Genomic DNA, 21,075 nt, shown 5'->3' on the forward strand with positions numbered 1-21,075 from the left:
GCCGATATATTTTTTTGGCTTGTTCGGGGTTTTTTGGGGTTTTTTTTTGGTATTATTATTTTTTTAAAGTTAGCTAAAGAGGGCTCTATGATTTCTAGTCATTATAAAAATATTTGTAAATAGCTTGAGATGTTTGTCCTAGTCTGTTCTGTTTTCCCCTTTCTGCTATCCTTTTTTTAAAAAAAAATTATTTTTAATTCATCTTCTAGTGGACGTGCTGTTAATCTTCTGAAGAAAAGGATCATAAATGAGTTGTTTAAAGTTTTCAGAATGTTGTAGAAAGAAAATGTCTCCAGTTTGGTATCAAGTGCTTAGAGAATCGATTGCTGTTTCAGAACATGCACTAGAAGAGAGTCTTGGTACAGTTGCTAAACCCTGCGATTGGGTGCACGTTCTCATATCTGCTCTGTCTTCACATTTTGCTTGTGACTTTGAATTTCTTTCACTGCAGGTAAATGAGATTTAATATGCCTTTTTTTTTTTTTTTTTTTGAAGTGCCAGTGGCTTAAACTTTGTTTTCATTTGTTGTTCAAATGATGACAATTAACAACTGCAGATGTAAGAAAGGTTAGTCTCTCTATTACATTTGCAGGGAATGTATCTAAAATATTTGCATGCTAAAGCTGTGTTTTGCAAATGAGTTCCTGAAGATACAAGTTGCTATGATGGAAATACTGCATTAAAACACTTTATAAATTGACTATGACTTTATCAATTTTAAAGAAGAAAAAGGAATTGTTCTACGGGCTTTTCGACTTCAGAACATATTTGAGCTCTAATACTCAGCAAGTTGTCTGGCACTGTCTTCACTGTAGACTTTTATATAATGAAGAGCCTGATTGTCATATTTTTGTCCATGCTAGAGGCCAATAACCCAACCCATTCATTATCAGAAAAGAGTAGCCTGGAAGTTGCAACATCAGTACCACTGTTTTGCTTGCAGCAACGAAGACAGTGCTGAGATCAGAAATTGTGATCTTCAGTACAGAAAGCTGACACATTACGTTGTTTACCCACCATGGGAGCCTTAGGTGACCAAAGAGATTTGCATTAGAACAGACACAGAAAATCCACTAGTCCATTAAAATGGGCTGTGCTTATTCTCTGAGAAGCGCAAGTTTCATCAAGTGCAGGAAAATCAGCAGAAGTAATTTTTCCAAACGTTGATTTTTGCTTAAAGTTGACTTTGAATTGCACAGGTGTTTTTAGAGTGCCTTAACTAAAAAAAAAAAAAAGAAAAAAGGGGGGGGGGGGGGGGCATTAAAAAAGTGCATGGATTTATATGAACTTTATAAAAAATGGAAAAGAAAGCCATAAATAGATTTATTTTTCTGGTTTGAATGAGGACAATTAAAGCTTTTTAGTGTCTTCTGATTTAGTGTCTTTTAATAGAATTTGTAAGTAAATTTAAATTTTAATCTGAATTTCTCTCAGATACCTGAATAGATGTATATTGGCTCTTCAAAATACTAAAAGCAGTATGATCTTGAAAAGCCATTTTTCTATCTTCTCATTCATACCTTGCATTTTCTGCCTTATTCTTTACCCCATCTTTTTTGAGGCATTTTGTGTGTCTGTTTCAGAGGTGCAAGCAATTTGGATTCAGGGAAGGAGAACATAAATGAAAAAATAGAATACATATTCTTTCTTTTATAGAAACATGAATAAACTTATTTCTGGCAACTGTAGATGGAAATCCAAATTTCTCTAGTGAAGACACTCTGGGCACAGATGTTCACAGAAGAGGAAAAAAAGGATGAGCTACTGAAAGAAAATATGTAAAAGTAAAATAATTCTGAGATGCTTAGTTGGATGATCTTAGGGTTATTGTACGGGTGTACAGTTCTAGCTTCCAGTTGTGTGGCTGAATACAGAGTATGAACTTTTTATGAGAAAGTCACTGATCAGAATATGACCTTAGCTAGAAACAAGTGAAAATTTGTAATGATCTGATGGATGTTTGTTGCTTAACGTGAAATAACTGAGTAGTGTCTGTCTAAATCTGAGTGGATCACAATAACTGCTGTGACATTTTCACTCCTATTGGCAGGTTAAGCAACAAAGCCAAGCGCTGAGTGAGAGATGTGAAGCATCTTTTCAGAGGTAGCAGAGATCCAGATCAGGAAAGAGGCATGGGAACAGGGTAGGAAGGGGGGAATTTGGGTTGCCTCTGCCCAACTGCACCAATGCTGTGACTAAACACACTCCCGGAGGGAAGATTCTTCCAGTATTCTGAATTTGGCACCTTTCCCTTATATTTAAATTTGCTCTAATTTTCAGGTGCATCTTACTAGATAACCAGATGCATCAAAAAAGCAAAAGAATTATAGAGGAGTAATTATAATTAGCCTAGTTGTATGTGTTTTTAAAAAATTGTAAGATGGGGCCTTGAAAGTATTTTGAAGTCGCTGTTTTTTAGAGGTCTTAATCTAAATACTCCATGTGAGATTGTTTTCTAAAGAGATGGGTTCATCAGGTCAAGTTGAACTATATTAAAGACAAACAATTTTGTTATAATCTGACTGTCTTTTAAACACAGATGAAGGAAACAGAACTAAAATAGCTACGGCAGCCTCAGTATCTGATCTTTTCTCCATTGTGCATTGCACTATTTGAGACTCATATAACCAAAAGCAAAATTAGGTAATTTCTTACAAGTATTTGTCATGCTTTGAAAAAAGCAGCGCTGCGTATCATGGTAGGACATTAACAGAGAGTTCTGCAAGTAGCAGTGCCTGAAAATAACGATGATGGCTTTGATAACACTCCCATAGTGTGGGGCAAGCAATAGAGCTAGCTTCTTCAAACCAGCTGATCATTTTTGATACGAGTGTTAAACTGTCCAGCTGTAGGCATCTCGGACTTCCAGTGCGAGCGAGCACTTGCTGGGAGGGTGAAAGTCGGTGAAGATCAGGCAGGGGTTATCCCAGGTGGGCTACTGACAGCGCCAAGGAAAGGCTACTTGGGAAAATTTGGCCCTGTCTCGGTTTTGTGAACAGGAGAAGGAAGAGAGGAGGAGAAAAAGGAGAGTATGAACTGACTTTCACCCCCGTGGCCTGCATAGGGCTTCAGGGGAGGTTGGCTGCAGGGGGACTGCCTGCAGCCCCTGCTCTGCCTCGGGGCAGCCAGGGATGCCCTGGGGAGCCTTCCTTGCCTTCAACCTCAAATGGGTCAGGGTGTCATGGTGCAAAGGCATAAATGGCAGTCCTGATTCCTCCTTTTATAATAAGCTCGTTTCAGCCTTAATGTGAATTTCGTTATAGTTTCTTTTATGTTGTCTGGTTTTTTTAACTGTGATAAGTGCTGTTACAAACTTTTCCTCCTTTTTTATGCCTTATTGGATTCTGCTGCAGTCACTGTGGTTCTTTGTGAGGAGGATGGGAGCTCTGTTGAGCTCATCAATGCTACAAAGGGGTTGCTGTCAAGTACCACAGTCTACTCAGTCACAACAGGGCTATGTGTATTGCTTCCTCCATAGTCCTGGCCCCTGCTGATCTGGGAATTAGCCCTGGTAACCTGTGTGATAGCACTGTGCTAGGTTGCCAGGCTGGCCTTCCATTTATTTTTCTAAATGATAGCATATTGTAGTAACGTTTTATTTCGCTCTCGTAAGTTGGTCTCCGTAGTTTTGTGCAGACGTTGTTACCATCAATCTTGTCATTGGAATATCAGTGGTAGATAGATACAGGTAGGTCCCTTCAATCTAAAATTTAGAAAAGTGTGGGTAAATAGGAAACTCAGGCAGAATTACTTCACGCAAAGGATAATAAACATATGGAATAAATTACCAGCAAGGAAAGGATAAATGAGTTCAAGGGAAGCCTAGGTTTGTTTCTTGAGAAAGAGCATGTGAGAGCTAGGGTGAAGAAAGCAAGGAGGTGTAAAGTCAGGTTTCTATTAACAAAGGCTAACATGGTGGGCTGGATGTTCATTTCCTAATATTTCTTTTGATAGCTCCATATGGATGGGTTACATTTTATTTTCACGTCTGTTTGTTAACATTGGCTCTCTAGATCTACATGTGTTTTTTCTTCAGGGGTCCACAGAAATATTACAACATAGGGCAGTGCAACATTTTGGTTTTGATACCAGTTTTCCTTGAGGGAGTGACGTGACAGTGAAGTGTCAGTCTAGTGAATTAGGGAGAAATCTTGCCTTCTCTAGCATTAGTTTATAATTGACAGGAGAAGCAGAAACTGCCTTCTACTCTAGTGGCCAAGGATTTTTGATAGGTGTTTGTGCTGGTTCAACCATATCAGTGCTGGAACAGCTCTGAAAAACCCCCGCATATAGACAAGCTCTTTTTTTATTTCTCAAGGGTTTGCATGAACGTTTTCATGGGTTTCAGTCCATGCGAAGTTTTTTGAATGTCAGGGGTTGACTCAATGTTGGAAAACGGCACTAGTTTTGAAACTACTGCTAGAAGTAGCTTTTCATTGAACTTTTGTTTTGTTGGAATATATCCCACATTTTTGAGGAAAATGATGGGTCTCTCAGAGGAAAGTGCATGAAGGCTAGCAAAATTTTGGTTGATTTTGATGTGATTTCTAGGATCCAATTCTGCTCCTCTTGTTTCAGTTGGGGTAGGACTGAGTCAGTAGGTAAAACCTACCCTTCCATACCAGGTGAGTCTCACATGATTCATAGTTTCACTGTAAATATGTCGTGTAACTCCACTGTTTGCAAACTCAGTGCAAAGCCTGATGTTCTCAAATAAGAGAACCCAGTTAAACTTCTTCTTGTTTCATTATTTCAAGTACAAAAAGAAATCCAACCTTTTGAGTTTGAAAAATTGCAGAGGTTATAGGCTACCCAAAACTGAAATGTGTCATCAAATGACTATTTATTACCTTTTTAAGGTATCTGTTTTTCATTGATTCATTGAGATATCGCTATAGGAGTGTAGTTCCCCTTAGGCCTAATAAAATAACTAGTAGAGGATAAACCAGCATCTTTATTAGTACCATAATACCAGCTAACAAAACTCTCCTGCTCTAACTACTCCCTTCTTTGGGTTTCACCATAAAATTCCTTCTAAAATAGCTCAGATATTTTAAAATATTCTCGACTGTTTTAAAGAACAAATGTTCAAGCATCTTTCTTCTACCTGAATACACAAAGCTATATGCATGTTTTTGTGATAAATGGACATTGTATTAGGTAAATGAGCAGTAGGAAATCCACAACCACTTCTGGATTAGAATTTCAATCTCTTGCTTGTTTTGGTAGTGTCTTTGGCATGCTAGGTGCCTTCCGAATATAGAAGTATAGTTTCTGGCCAGAACTAGCTGCAATTTTCTTATTGCAGTTGAAAATGCCAGTTCATTAGTTTGCATCAACATGCTGCATCTTTGAAGGATTTCTCAGCTCTACAATTGAATTTCTGCTTAAAATGAAAGAGTTGCATCTCTGCACTTCATTATGGACTGGTGGTTATGAAATGCACCTGGGTCACTGGAGAGCTGGGTTCAGATAGTTCTGCTCGTATCTGATTTGAATCAGTTTCTTCAAATCAAGTTTCTTACATCCCAGGTGAGTGCTCTAGTAACCACAGTTTGGCTCTTCCAGGGTGAGTCTTTTTAAGTTCCTGCTTCAGGCTATTCCAGTTTCAATAATAATTATTCAGTGGGTCAGAAGAGGACTGACTCTTGGCTTGGGCACTCAAATGCAATGTGAGAGACTGGGTCCAACTTGATTGTGTTGCAGAGTCCTGCACCCTGCACATCTCAGTATGGTGTGGTGAGAGCATCCATGTTCTTTATGTTGTCCTTCTGGCTCCTCCTTTTGAAAAGCTGCAAAAGGTATCAGCTTAGTTGCAGTGGGGAACAAGAGGAAATTCTGAAATCTTCAAAGTATTTGTGATATGGGAAGACTGTTCTTTACTCAGCTCTCTACCTTTCTTGTAAAGTTCACAATCCAATGATTATAAAAAGTCAGTTGGTGATGGGGTACATCTTGATAATCCAAAGAATTTTCATCTCAAAATGGAGTTGTGTCGCCATTATTTTGTTCAGTGGATTATGTGCTTGAACAGAACTGATTAACTGATTCCTACATCCCCCTGAGCATCGAGTGGTCTAGCTGTAGAAGGTGCAACGGGTGCAGGGTTAGACCCATCTCCTGCAAGTGCCTTGGACCTGCATACAATGCAGAGCTTGCGAATGGTACTCTATCTGGTAGTACTGTGAGGCGGAGAGAAATGCTGTGTAAATGCCTTAGAAATGCAAGGGATACTGTGCTGTTAGTGCTCCTTGCCTCACGAAGAAACTCATATGAATGTAAAAGACCTGTGGAACTGGCAGGTTTCTCTGTCAGCATTTTGTAAAAAGGAGGCAAAAACTGTCTTAACCTGTAGAGGGGGAATCTGCAAAGGGAGGAAACCCTTCTTTCCTTAGAGATAATAATACTCATTTTGATAGCTTCTGTTTCCTCTGTCTTTCATTCTTAACTTCTCTGGCAGCACAAGTCTGGCAGATCCCATGCTGTATTGGTTGGTTCCCCTTCTGGCTGCTCTGCAACGGCGATGGATGGGAGCCAAGGGAATAAATATAGCTCTGAGTTCCAGTAGTAACCCCCTGCCAGACATCTACACAGAAACCTGGGAGGTCACAGGGTGGAGAGGGAATGGGTGATACAGAGTTTGGGCAGACTCAGATCTGACTCCTCCAACAGAGAGAGTGTTTCTGCAGTCCCTGAGGAAGGGGAATGGTGCTGCAGGAACCCACTGTTGCCTTTTGATTCTGTGCAGAACTGAAGGGATCTGTAAATATATTTTAAAAGCAGTTACCATTGGCTGTGCAGTTTCCATGTGAGTTTATTAAATGTGAACATTTTTATATATATAAAAATAACTTCACCATTTTGTTATTTCCTTTTACGTATTTCACTCCGGTTGGAAAAATGAAATCAATCTAGTCAGCTTTTCATCAGTTTCTCTTTGGCTGTCATGCAGTTGCACAATGCTGCAGTGCTTGGCTAGCAAAAATGTTTACAACGAAAAATTGTTTTCAATGGGATTAAAAAAAGAATCGTGGAAACATTTTTATTGGTCTTCAATTTTTGTGCAACTTTGATTTTTACAAGACCTAAACTACATCAATGGTGTTTCTGTGATTTGATCTTAAAATTATACTGTATTTTTTATATATACTTGCAGGGTATAGACAAGATACTACTAATACCCTCTGTCATGTAGTACAAAAAATGCTAACCTGAATATTTCTTAGCAGCTGGTTCAAAGTCCGTGGAAATCATGAGCACCTTGTAGTTGACTCTCAAAGGTTTGAGGTCAGACCCTTAACCTGTATGTAAATACCTGTTGTAGTTGGGTTAAACAGTCTTAATCATTTAGAACTGGTCTGAATTGACCTCTGATCTAGCAGTGCTGTGAGATTTCTTCTACAGCTGAGGTGGATTTAGGGATATGCCTGCAACCCTTATATACCTTTACTGCTGCTGGCACCCATAGAAATTTTACACGTGAAGAAGGTATAAAATCAGATCCTTGGTAGGTTAACCATAGCAAAATCCTAGGAGTAAAATATTGGCTGACAGTTACCCTTTGCATGAAAACTCTTAAATTCTTTTTAAAACGGTGTTTGTGATGAGTGTTGAGTTAGTGTGGATTTGAATTTATTTTGCTTTACAGTATAAGTGGCAAAGAGTTATTCTGGGGCTGGCCTAAAGTTGTGGCTATTGACAGCTCCTTAACCAATATACAGACTCAGGCAGTCTGAGGAGCCATTGCACCTCTCCAGGGATCTTCTGCCGCTAATGAACAGAGGGGTACTAGACAAGCACCTAGAGCTTCCCTCCCTCTCTGTTTCTCACACTGCCTGGCTTTCTACCTTCATTCAGTGTCCCTCAGTTGCCACTATGAACCTGTCATATAATTGAGAAATGGGGACCCTTGGATACCCTTTGAAAAGTGCAAGCCTTTCTCTCAGAGAATCATGAATTTCACAGGGCCCAAGCTTGCAAATACTTTTTCAGTGCTTTTATGATCCACATTCACCACTGAGTTCACTAATTGAAGACCTTAACGAATGTTGTAATGACCAGGTCCATGGTTGTCAATGATTCAGTATCTTGTTTTCAGGTGTGAGCTGGCTGAGTCAATTTTAGCTTGCTTCTAGTTGAAGTCATCATCACACAAGGAAAAAAAACCCCTGCTTTATAAATATGATATCCCAGCCTGTTTCAAACACCAACTGTTGATTGGCTACTTCACACATCAGGATACTAACTCATTGACTTCACGCTATTAACCTTTTACTTACCGAATGTAGTTTTTGCAGTGAATTCACGTCCACCATTAAGTTAGATATAACTTGCACATGATGAGATAACTTTTGTCATGGAAAGAAATGAATTATCATGCAGAATTCTTCTGTGATGTTGGGAAACGTATTGCAATTTATGATTTACATTTTTTATAAAAACAGTTGGATTTGAAAACTGTTTACACATGTATAGTATGTAATGTAACACAGTTTTCATTCCTCTGCTCTGTAGCTGGTATGAACATCTAAAGTAGATTTGATGCCTCTGTAAAAACAGTCTGGCTAGTCCACATTCTTCAACTGCATGATATTTGTTCATGTACCTTTTTCAGAAGATATTGATGTTTTTAATCAGACAGGGACTATTTTTTGGGGCATGCTTTGCTTTGACGAGATTTTCTGTTGGGAGATTGGACTTTTGAAGACGTGTTTCATATATTTGAGTCAAATAAAATATTACCTATCAGAGTGAAAGACCCTCTTTTTTTATGTTGCTCTTTTGCGAATACAGATTCACAAATAAGTCCTCAGACGGTTTTTATTGTTACTTGTTGTTATGACACGTCATATATCTTTTACTAATTGTACTTTTATTTTTTATTTAATTATATTTATCCTGGAGCAAATGTTTTATTATTTAAAAAAAATCATGGTACAGTTTTATAGTTTCTGATTTGTTAATGAAGATACCCTTGAATACCCTGTTACTTTTTGTTTGTTTTTTTTTTTTTTTACAAACAAATATGTGCCAATAGTATCTCTACCTTTCTCTCTGATGCTGGTGGTGGAACTGAACAAAATAGAGCAAACCAAAGATAAGTTAAAGTAGAAGCATTGGCTTTCAGCACGCTTCTAGCTACATGTATATGTGCCAGAGCAGAAGTCTGACTACAAAAAATTTTCTCAGGGTCTCTCTGTGGGTTGCCACAGTGCTAGGGAAACACGTTGTCAGGAGAAACAGAGCTGGCAGATAAAGCGAGGAGGAGTATTGCAGATGCCTTTTCAAGCTAGATTTGAAGACAACTTTTCCTCCTTTCATAATCTCTTCTTACTTGAAATAGGAAATTGGTTAAAAAATAAAGGGCGGGGGGAAGCCTCTTGAACTCTTTCCATTCTTAGGATGCATGTGTGTGTGTTCTTGTACAGATTTGTTCAGAAAGCATCATCTGTGTAAAATGGAAGTTATCCTCATTAGACTGAATATTCTGCTAGGCTTGGAAGCCATTTGTACCTTGTTCTGGGTCCTAGGTGTTTCTCGGCCGCCTACTTGCAGAGTGTAGAATTTAGTCCCCTCCAGTTACTTCCATTTAGGATTTGCCCCCTGTTGAGATCATTATTTAGTACTAGGACAGCTTTTATATGTTGAGTAGGGATCATTTATTTCTATAGAAATAAGAGGACTTAACAGCAGTGCACAATCAATATGCAAAACCCTACTAAGATAATTTGTATTTAAATGTGAACAACATTAATTCTAAACAATCTTCAGCCCTTATTTAGTCCAATCATTGCTGGACATCTAGGTGAAGAAGGCTCTTGTAACTTATTAGTTTATTATCAACGATATTGCCAACACTTAAACACTTCGATTAGGTAACCCAGGTACCTATTATTCTATTAGGGCTTGCTGCTTTCTGATTGAAGTCCATACTGAAACACCTATTGTCTGGGCCCAGGTGCCCCATCCTTCTATAAGCAGGTGTATGCGGAGTTTGGCAAGTGCCCAAGGAGAATGTAAATAATAATTACTGAATAGTACTTCAGTATTTTATAGGATGTTTGCATGTCTGTCTTACAATTGCATGATATGAAGGTACCTATAGAAGGAATAAATATGCCTATCTGAGAGATTGATATGACAAGAATAAGATGGTCTCATCTTTTTATTAGGTTCAATACTTTCATTTCTGCAGCTTACATGTTTAAATTTTCTAAGGAAGGCTGTATGTTAAAAGTTTCTGTAGCTTTTAGGAATTCTGTAGTGTTTGGGGGGAGGATCGTATGTTTCTTCAGCTGAATAGTTTGTGGTTCTTTATCATTTGTTTCATGAGCCCTCTTTCAGGTTTTATAAACATGATGTTGACATACATGTAAAGTATGTGAATTAAAGCTGTTCATTGTGAAAGCTCTCCGCATAAAGCTTACAGCATAACGTGTACGTGTTATGACTCCACCTATACTGCTTCAGTTGATCTTATACTGAGCATTTCTGTAGTAGCGTTTGATCCTGAATTAGTGTGGAAGCAGTGGTATTGAAACGTGCTTAGTTGTTTTGCTAAAACTGGATGTCAAACGTTAAAGCATGTACTTAAGTCTGTGCTGAATCGGGTCCTCTGAAGTTGGGAAAAGCCAAAACAGTGGAAAATTCTGGTTGCAATCCTGTTAGTTTAGGAGTTAGGTGTTACAGTGTTTTGAAAACCGGCAATAAGCCGTATTACATTAAAAAAAAATAAAAAAAGTCTCTGTTCCTCCCATCAATAATTCATATGATTTCAAAAGTCATGTGTGGTCTCATAATTGTTTTTTAAGTTGGCTGGAATAGTAGTTCCTTTAAAAATGTGGTTCAAAGGAAGACTTGCTTTTCATACTTTAGAATAGCCCTAGTCTTGAATTACATTTAGAAAAAGATGTATTAAATATAAACAAATACAGCGTTCATGTAAACATTAATTAAGCTCACATCACAGAACCTTGCTGCTTTGTGAAGAGCAGGAAAGCTCTTCTCGTTTTCTTGTTCTTCCCATCAAGACCTGTCTGGTGCCATTCCAGCGTCTCCTTTCCATAGCAAAACTACTTCAGACATCCAAAGCAACAGGGCCGTTCGCATTGCCGGTGGCCACTCTTGGCTCTGAAGCTAACGAAGCTGGGTCTCTGAAGCAGGTCCTGTGAGGGTAGCCTGGCTGGGCCCTTATCAGCTACAGGAGAGGAAGAGTGGAAGGCAGAGGACTTCTGAGCAGTTTTATACCACCACACACAGGTGATGAAGACAGCAAATATGTGTAGTGAGTGGCCAGGACTTAGGCAGGAGCTGGAGTACTAGTGCTCGCTCTCCTGTTGGTGAGGTGGAACATCAGGGATGCAGATCATGGAAGGTCCAACTTGGAGACCCAAGTGAGGAAGAGGAAGGTGGACAAGGGAATGAGAGAAAAGTCTTTTATTGTATCCCTTGAGAATGCTGCTATCCTCTATGCATTCAGATCAGAGCAGTCCACAGCTATATGAAACAGCTCTTACACTCTCAGAGGTTGTTCTGAACTAATATTTGCTATTTTAATTTTCTTTGCAGACCTTGATATCAAAGTCACTGCACTTTCCCTTCTCATTGGAACTCCTGGTAAAATAAGAGATCTATACCAAATATTGAAGAATTAAGCCTAACAGAATGAAAAATTAACATGCTAAATATCCTAAGTAATGATATAAACAAGGTGCCATGTCATTCTGCCCACCAAAGGCTAACAGCCCTCTTTTGTCCAAAATGAGATTATGTTCTTCATCTCTCTAATGGCACTATTAGCAAATTCATATTGGAAGCCAGGACCTTATTTGTGATGCTGCTTGTCCTTTGGGGCTGATATGGAAGCACAGGCACAGTATAAAACTTCAGAAAGAAGGCAAATATCAGATAGTTTTAGCCCAGGATTAGCAGTTAGGACTCTTGAGTGTCATCTGAACATTGATTATTTGTCAGATAATGCAATTACATTTAATGGAGGGCACTACTCAGGAGTTACACAGTTTAACTAGCACGTTTGGTTTTTATGCACTATACCATGTTAACAGTCACAGTGGAAACATGAGTGACATTTGACACTCCGTTGCAGTAATACTTTTCCAAAGCAGCTGCATATCACAACACTGACAAAACCCATAAAACGCCTGTTCTGCGCTCCTTGGTACCAAGTCTTGTTTATGCTCTCCCTGAGAGGTGGAGGCTGCAGAAAAGAGTGGTGTTGGAGGATGGTGTCGCACGTTGTGTGCCTGTCAGTGAGCTGACACACTTGCTATTGACTGTGACATGTCACTTACATGAAACCATGCAGTGCTACTGCAGCTTGGGGCACAGCATAGGTTATGCAGCAAATTGCAGTCCGTTTTCGTCCGTGTGACAGACCCACCAAGAGAAGCTAGAATCTGAGCAAGCCCCCAGATTTCAGGGTTTCTGCTCTCCCATTAAAAGAAAGGAAGAAAAGAAAGATGTGCCTAAGGTGGTTTGAAATAAAACAGAGAAGAATCCTGTCCCTGTCCTTAAGTGAACCCTGATAATAAAAGGGAAGACTAGACTGTCTCCTTATTGAAGTGCATAAGGAGTGATTAAGTAAAATTCTTGCCTCTGTTTTCCCTGTGGCTTTATAGTCTAACAAGAAAACTTGGCTCCATTCAATTGTGGGGACTTTTACCATTGAGCTCACGGGAACCAAGATTTCATCTTCAGAAACAAGCTGAAGAATTGTCATCTTTGCTCACCCCATGGACCGTGTACTGATTCGTGCTCCTTGTGCATATAGCACCAGTCGTTCCTGTGATATCGTGAGAAAACTCTCCCTACTCAAAAAGCCTAAGGCTGGTAGACTGCCATACTTCTTTTCTTTAGTGGCACAACCTGGCACCTTCTTCTCTCTACCAGAAAAATGCCTCTGAATTTTAGGTGATCAGGCAAGCCCAAGGATACCCTCCAATGCTCTTTTAGGCAGTCCTGCTGTCAGTTCTGACTTGGCCGTGCCTGTATTTGTGTAGAGTCCCTCAGGTTGTCATCTGCAGATAGAACAGTTCCTGACTCTTCACAGTAGCAGTCAGAGATGCCGTATTGACTAAATGCTCTCCTATCACAATGATAGCCATAATGTAAATGCTCCATTGCACAGAAATGCAAATTTCATTAAGTATTAACTTGGCTTATTCATGACAATGCAGTATTTGGCTGAGGCTTATTTTAGACTTCGAGTATCAAAGGGGTAGCCTTGACTTCAGTGATACTGAAATCTAAACTGCATTTGCAAGTTCCGTCCTGGAAGTGGCTTCTGAGGTTGTGGCTCAGTTTCCACTACTGAGAGCTGAGGTCTTCAAAGAATGGCTGCCTTACATAGGCAATTTAAGCCCTTTATCTGAATTTTTCCTTTATTTAAACAACCAAACCCAAACCTTGAGGAGTTCAGTTAAAGCTGAGCTTCCAAAACTGTCTTAAGAGTTGGAAATATGCAGTGGGTTCCAGTTGGTAACTACGTTTTGAATCTGAGCAAGGGATACTAGTTTGCTTTGACTGTTACTGATTGTACAACCACAAGTAACAGATTTGAGTAGAAACCAAAAGGAAGAGATGAAAGTCCTAACGCAGCTCCTCTTCAGTATGCCTCAGAAGTCGTAGGCTTCTGCCTTGTCCCATCTGTATGACTGAAAGAAATGTTTCCCTTTTAACAGGAAATGAAACAGCACAGTCAAGTTAAAAAAAGTAAAATCTACAAAATACATTTTGGTATTTATGTATGTAAGTTCTCAGAGAATTTTGGTAATTACGTGTACAGTTTTGAAATCCTGAGAATGATGTCCAACAGTGGCAAAGCGTGTGGATAAATACTGCTGTGGTGCATGCAGATAATTCATATTTTCATAGGACTTGATAGTCAGCATGGGAGTAATCTCAGACTTGGCTAATGAAAGTGGCTGCACCTGGTTGAGATTCTGCTGGAAGCTTACTCTGTCAAAGATACTTATGTCCGGGTGCTTCCTACTTTATAAACCTTGCCCCTTTCTTGAGTCCTTAGGCTTAGTTGTGGTGAAGAGCTGAAAAACTTGAGATAGTCACTGTTTTGGTAAAAGCTGGCTCTGCATTAATATGAGTATCTCTGAAGGCTGCTCCTGCATGCAAGCTTATTTGGTTATTTGAAAATGTTTTTGATAGCTGAATCATTGCCTCATAGTTCATAAGCTATAGCTTAAGTTTGGTATATGTTTTATAGATAACAGTATGGCTTTACATTTTTATTTTTAACCTCTGCCTGTATTCATCTGGTAGCTACCATAATGACAGATAAGTTGAATGTTGATTCCATGAAAGAAAGTTGTCCTTTTGTGAAAAGATTCTAAAATCACGTATTTCATCAGTGCAACCTGGTGGAGCACCATGCACACTGTACAAATGAAAATGTGCTCTCAGCTGTCAGTGCAGTATGCTGAAAAATGAGCATATGAAGGCAATTTGAGTGTTGAACCTTCTTTAATTCAACACATCATTTGGTTTCAAAATAGTTAAGTAAATTGTATTAAATAATTGTAAACATTCCAAATAGTCATCCAAAAGAAATCATATTTTGCATAATTGTAACTTAGGAACAAAATATTGAAATATAAATCAAGGAAGAGTAAAAAAAAATAAATTGGTAAACTACGACAATACACTTAAGTTGTTCACATACTTATACTTAGTAGATATTTGACAAATTTTTTGCGGTTATTTTAGATACCGTGTAAAATTTCAGAACCGTGTAGGTTAAAAATACTTAATATATTTTTATTGCTACATCCCTTTGAATATTTAGTTTCTGAAACTTGAAAGCTGCGTGTAGTATGACTTTTGCAGTGCAAAAGGCTTTTCATTCCGTAAAGTGCCTAGAAATTTGTTATGTGATCAGTTATATAAATAGGCTTATTGTTTAGAAAGTGTCTAAAATGAAGTCTGTCCTTTAGCCATTTCTTTCTCTTACTAAATTTTTAAAGACGCATATTGCAAAACCAAACCAACCAATTCCAAAGGGGTCTAATTTTCTTCTGTTTCTCCCAAAATGTACAGTATGTTCTAACAATTTAGACTCCAGTTAGGCTAGTGGGGAGTCCTTCATTAGAAGGCACACTGTAGCAAAGCATGTATTTTTTGTTAAGAAACAGTGAATGATATAATAATTGTAAAGGACATGTACGGCATAATGACAGTTATGTGTTTTTCAAAGGAAAATGCAAACAATAGGTAGAAGAAAGTAAAATCAATAAAAGGACATTTTATGAATATATCTGGTCCATTAGTTACAGGGAAATCTATTCTGTTCAATCTGAAATCACGTTCAGCTTATGAGGTGGATAAATAAAAACGTTAGGTCCCAGTTATGTAGTCCTTTTTCCTTTTGAGCTTAATGGCAACTTCGGATGAAATGGGACATCAGGATTAAAGCCTAAATTAATCATTGTGCAGCACGATTTTCATCACCCTCACTTCCAAATAGGTTATTTCCACTGAGTAAAATCATTGAAGACTGTTTTCATTGTAGGCTTAGCTACAGTTCCTGTGTTACAGGAAAAAAAAAAAAAAGAAAAAAAAAAAGGCAAGAGTAGAGTATTCTTCAGCTGTGAAATGGGACCGCATGTGCACCTGTTAAGTTTTGTACCTGTAAAAGTGTGTTGGAAGTTTGCTTATTTAACTTCAGTTCTTCCTTTCTTCCTCTTGTTAAAAATGTTGTGCAGTTTGGACGGAAAGGTATTGTGAGAGATTGCATATCCGTGGTTCCCCCAAACCCTAAAATTTACCAGGGACAACTGATTCCTCACTAGAATTTCTGATCCCTGTGTGCCAATTGTTGGCTGATTAAGGTCAATGATAGCACTTATTCAGTACTTTTATTGACTTGGATCATGTGATAGAGGTGATTGATTTAAGCACAGGATTGCTAATTTTCTATTGTAGCTGTTTCTTCTATAGAGCCAGGTTTTACATTACCAGGGGTTGTTTATACTGTATTTAAAAGCAATTCATTTTTTCCCTTACAGGTAGCGGTGCCATTGCATACATTCAGAATTACATATTTCACTTGTGGGAGAGTGTTTTTGCCAATGTCAGATGTACCCTTTGTTTCCAGAGATCTTTGGATAGGCTGAGATTTCAAATAGCAGATAATAACATGCAGTGTGTATTATTGATGTTGTCTTAATTGTCTTATTGACAACTCACTTGCACTTGAAGAGGCATGCTAATATCAGACGTTTTATGAGGTTGCATATATTTTCATGACTGGAAGCCATAGCTACAAAATGATTTAAAAAACACACAACTCTTCCTCATTAAAATCTGTAGAATTTTTTAAATGCATTTTTGGGTCCACATTCTGCATCATCACTGTTTGGTTTTGTTAATCCAGTCTCCTTACTCTTAATTTTCCTTTACTAGTCCCTAATTAAGCTATGCATCGATATTTAGTGTGGAATTGGCTCCAAAGGCAAGTGCCATGCACCACGATCGTCACCTGAAAAAAAGAGCTTATAGGAATAGAAAATTATAAGCTTGGAAGATATAAGAAGATGCTTACATAAAGGGAAAACACAAGCTATTTGCCTCTCTAGTGGAAGATGGGTGGTGTAGAGGAAAGCGTACATTGCATGCAGCTTAAAATGATAAAAACCTAGTTATGAATATAGTATTTGTGGTATTTGTTTCTGGTGAAGTAGGTTCATTAAGATGTTGGAATAGTTTAGTTACTGTTGGTCTCTTCTAAAGACCTGTGAATTAACTTGTGACATCGTTAAAATTTAAAATCAATAAAAATAAAACTACAGTATGTATCAGCATGAGCTGACAGATGTAGACAAGTATTAAGGAATATCTCTTGCTGAGAATGATTGTAGCCTGAAGTATTCTATATATGAATGATCCAGACATATTTTAGATTTCTCCTTTAGAAAACTTCCAGTTTGGACATATGGGTCTCTTCATGTGTCTGTCAGGGTGAAAGGACCAGTTGCTGACATTACTTCTGTCAACACTGTGTTCTGGGTGCTGGTTTTTCCTGTTGCTCATAAGGACTCCGTCGGGGACTGTTTGTTTCGAGTCCTGTTTGAAACATGAACCCCTGTGTTCCTGTATTGCTGTGAAACACGTAAAAGCAGAATTTAATGTAAACTCTGCACATCCTTTCCACCCCTTCTTTTTTTGCTAATGTTACTATGGTGGATTTGCTTGTGGATATTCAAAAGAAGGAGATGTTTTTCAGGTTGACTTTCTCCTCCTCCTAGTATAATAACCTGTTATCTTGGAGAAACTTAGGCTTCTACCCAGGAGATGAATAATCCAGTGCTGTTCACTGATACCTTACTATTTTCCCTCAGATTTTTTTTCTGAGATACTGAAGTTATTGTGAAGAACCATAAATGCATTTTGCAAAATACTTTTTAAAAATTGGCAATTATTTGTACCGTCTTCCAGCTCCCTTCAGCCTGTTTTGCGTTGCTTTTGCAGTTAAGCTTTGTCATGCATCTTGAGGCCAAAGAACTTGTAATTCTCTTTTCTAAATGGGCCTCTATGATCAGGTGTTTAGTTAAGGATCTTAGTGACCTTCTAAATTTTGCCACATTTATAGCACTTCAATTTCACCTTAATAAATCAGGACAAGATCTGACTCCCGGTATTTCTGTAAGGGGGCAAACGAGGAAGTTTTATGTCATATGTAAAAATATAGCGTTGAATTGTTTTTATATGCCGGAGTGCCCTTTTAGATAAATAATCTAGATCTGGGGGCAAATTCTGTCTGGTAGAATGTCCCACTGCTGCCAAACACTGGTACCATCTAGCTCTAAAGCATCTGAATCCAAAGGTTTCAGCATTGATCTCTAGGTTCTTGTACCACTTTTTCTTCCCTGTTTTTTTTTTCCACAGAGGAAAAAGAGCTGTTGCTGGGGGGAAGAGGGAATGGTGAAGGTGCCCTATAAACCCTGCTTGCAGTTCTGGGTGCATAGCACCCACAGAAGTAGTTTCCAGTAGGCAGTGGTGTCGAATAGCTCAGAAGTGACCTCTGCATACAATTACCCTGTATTGCAAGTGTGTGGATTGGCCATATCTGAGGACCTTGTGCTTGATTTCTAAAATAGATCAAATAGTGTACGCCTGGAGCAAAAGGTGTCCATCTGTGAAATATGAGCTTGAATGACCATAATATCACGAAAAAAATGGATGACACCTGAAAATTAAATTTGTTGATAAAACACTGGACAGAGCTTCATTCCTGATTCTTTTCCTGGCTTTCAACATGACCTTGGGAAATTCATTAGAAGGTGATTTTTACAGGTGTTGAACACCTCTTGCTCTAATGAGTCTTGTGGGTGCAATGGGGGCACTCATCAGCTCTGAAGATCAGGCAGTGCTTGCATTTCTGTCTGCCGAGTGAGTAAAAGGATTTTTACAACCTTTAAGAAACATTGTGATATTTATTGATAAAAAGTATATAAATAAGCCTTTGTTTTAATAATTTGCTTAGAAAAAATGAAGAGGACCCAGTCTGGCTGAATGAGCGTAGATGGAGGAGTGTCTTGCCGTATGTTTGCAGGGTAGTAACTTTGGCTGGCGTGAAAGAAATGGCCTTGCACCAGGCCAGTAGCCCTTCTCGCCCTTCTTCTCCCTGATGCTGGCAGCAAGAGATGCTGGTTAGGGAGGCCAAGTGAGCCCAGATGCTTTTGGTGGTCCATTTGCCTCACAATATCTTGTACCCACAGTCATTGTAGGGATGTTGGAGGGTACATCCTAATCTTGATAGCATGCATCTATGGATCTTCTGGCTACAAATTTGTCCAGTCTGCAGTTTGTTTGTCTCCCCCACCTCTTGTGGCAGCATGGTCCCAAGTTCACTAATGTTTGTGAAAAGAAGTATTTTTCTTACTCCTGTGGAGCACCCACTCTACCCCCTTCATCATTTTATCTGACCTTTTCAGTACCTCTAACTCTGTCACCTTCTTTTGGAACGACAAGGCTAGAATGGCACACAATACTCTAGACACGGGTGCACCAAGGCTTTCTGCTGTGGCAGAAGGGTGCTATCCATCTTGTTCTCAATACCCTTCTAAATGATGACTAAGACTGTCTGTGTTTACTTTTTTTGTATGTTACTGAACTGATGATTTCAGAGGACGGTCAATTCCAAGATCTCTTTTCTGCACTTACAGGCCATTTCCAAATTCAGTGGTGTTGTATGTGGCTGTTTAGATTGCTTTCCACAGATGTTAAACCTTAACATTTTTCTGTGTTGATACTCATCTGCCACATTTTTGCTCGCTCACTCAGGCTGGGCTGAAGCGGAGATTCCTCACTCCAAGTTTACCCTCTAGCCATAGCCTTGTCTTTGAACAAAATGGCTCAGCCAGTGATCGCTCCCTAACCAAAGCAGTTTTTCTTGACCCTTTGGGAGGTTGTTTCAGTTTCAACCACGTAGCTCACGAAACCCATGCAGCAGTTTCTTCTTTGATACTATCCCCCAGAGATTTGCAAATAGATTCTGCGTGTTTTGCTCTTGAAAATACTCCTGGTCTCTGGTTAAATATTGTGATTGCGGAAAGCTGGCAGCAAGTGGGCCTAGGCCTTTAGAACAAGTTTTACTCTTTTTATGTACAGATTAGCCATGGAAAATAACTTTCCATTTGGTTGTATTTCTGGAGAGATATACTTAAGGTTTCCCATGTGGATGGTTTGATGCAGGATTCCCCTGGTGAAATGCTTCAGATGTTAAGCAAGAGGTCAGCTTTGAATTGCTGTAATAGTTTTTTCTTACCCAGTCTTAGAAAATATGTATTCAAACAGGAGTGAAACATCATGGTATTTCCAAATGCCATAATCAGGTTGAGTGATCTTTGCCTGTTTCTTTGTCTTTTAGGAGAACTCTGGTTCTTCATTAGGAACTATTTGATTCACAAGCAGTTGCACATTGAAACAGTTGCTTCAGGTAAAGAAAGAGTTGCATTGTTGTCTGCATGGGACTGAAAACTCTTAGATAGAGACAGCTGTTGGGAAAATGAAGTCTTAGAGGAAAGCATAATAGGCAGTTGGGTAGGAACTGTTAAGCATGTGTTTTGCTCCAACAGTGAATTTTGATACTTCTGTATTTGAGTTGCTGTGTGGTTAACACTGTTCTCTAAAGTCTCTGGCCTATTGGGAAAAAAAGCTCACTTTGCAATATTCCCTGTGCTAGGAGATGGTGGGAGGGTAGAGTCAATACTACCTGCCAGGACCAGTGGAGCACAACATGCTCTAGTTACATCACCTTCTATTTGTGAATTGTTACCTTGGTTGACATGGATAAGAGAACTAGCACCCTCCAGCACTGAAACCTTTAGTGTCTATAACTTGAGTAAAAGACTAAGTGCTCTAGTTACAGCTATTACGGTTGTATCCTGGGAGCCAGTGAACAGTGGGTTAAGCTTGTGAATATCTAGGAGATCTTAAGGTGAGATCTTGTTTGTTCCTTTAAAGCCATTTTCTGGTTTATTTGTGTTGCAGAAGTGGCTCAAATAAATGAAAGTGTAGGTCTGCAATACAAAGTGTAAAGTATATTCAGAAGAGTGCTGATATTTAGTTTTTCCAGTAGTGTCTTTATTGTCATCTAAAGGAAAAGTCTGGCAACAAAATTCTTAAATCAGCTGGTCTGACACAGTGGGAACCAGAGATTTTGGTCCAAGAACTGTGCTTGCATCACTTGATGGTTGAGAGAACTGATTGACTGGCTGATTTAAAGATAGCTTATCGCTGCAGCTCCTGCTGCCTTCTGGGTCTTTGGTAGCACTCCAGAGGGCTGACTTCATCCCCACATAGGGATCAAGGTTGAAAGCTGAAGAAAGTGGGAAGTTTTAGAGTTCATGTATGGGGATGGAGCAGTGGCAAAGGGTGGGAAGGTGGCAGGAGTTTCTTGGGAGAGTTAGGGAAGTAGAGTGCATGACGTTGTGGTGTAGCAGTATTTGGCTGGCACAGAAGTTGTTAGGTTCAGCCTCAGTTTGAGAAATCAAAGTTACCCACTCTGCTGAACATTCCTGCTCTAATTAAAAGTGTCAGACG

The 21,075-nt window shown here is 39.0% G+C and overlaps 1 protein-coding gene across 10 annotated transcripts in view; it reads left to right on the forward strand.

Annotated features, from left to right (window-relative positions):
- The window catches only part of ZNF536 (zinc finger protein 536), a 354,101-nt gene that overhangs the window by 4,598 nt on the left and 328,428 nt on the right, over positions 1-21,075 (forward strand). The window contains exon 1 of one of the 10 annotated variants that reach the window (XM_049806415.1): positions 19,925-19,969. The exons of the other annotated variants lie outside the window; for them this stretch is intronic. The gene's annotated coding sequence lies outside the window, so the exon portion shown is untranslated. Of the gene's footprint in view, positions 1-19,924; positions 19,970-21,075 lie in introns of those variants that run through there. 10 annotated transcript variants of the gene reach the window in all.

Source organism: Accipiter gentilis, chromosome 7, assembly GCF_929443795.1.
Source record: "Accipiter gentilis chromosome 7, bAccGen1.1, whole genome shotgun sequence".
Taxonomy (NCBI): domain Eukaryota; kingdom Metazoa; phylum Chordata; class Aves; order Accipitriformes; family Accipitridae; genus Astur; species Astur gentilis.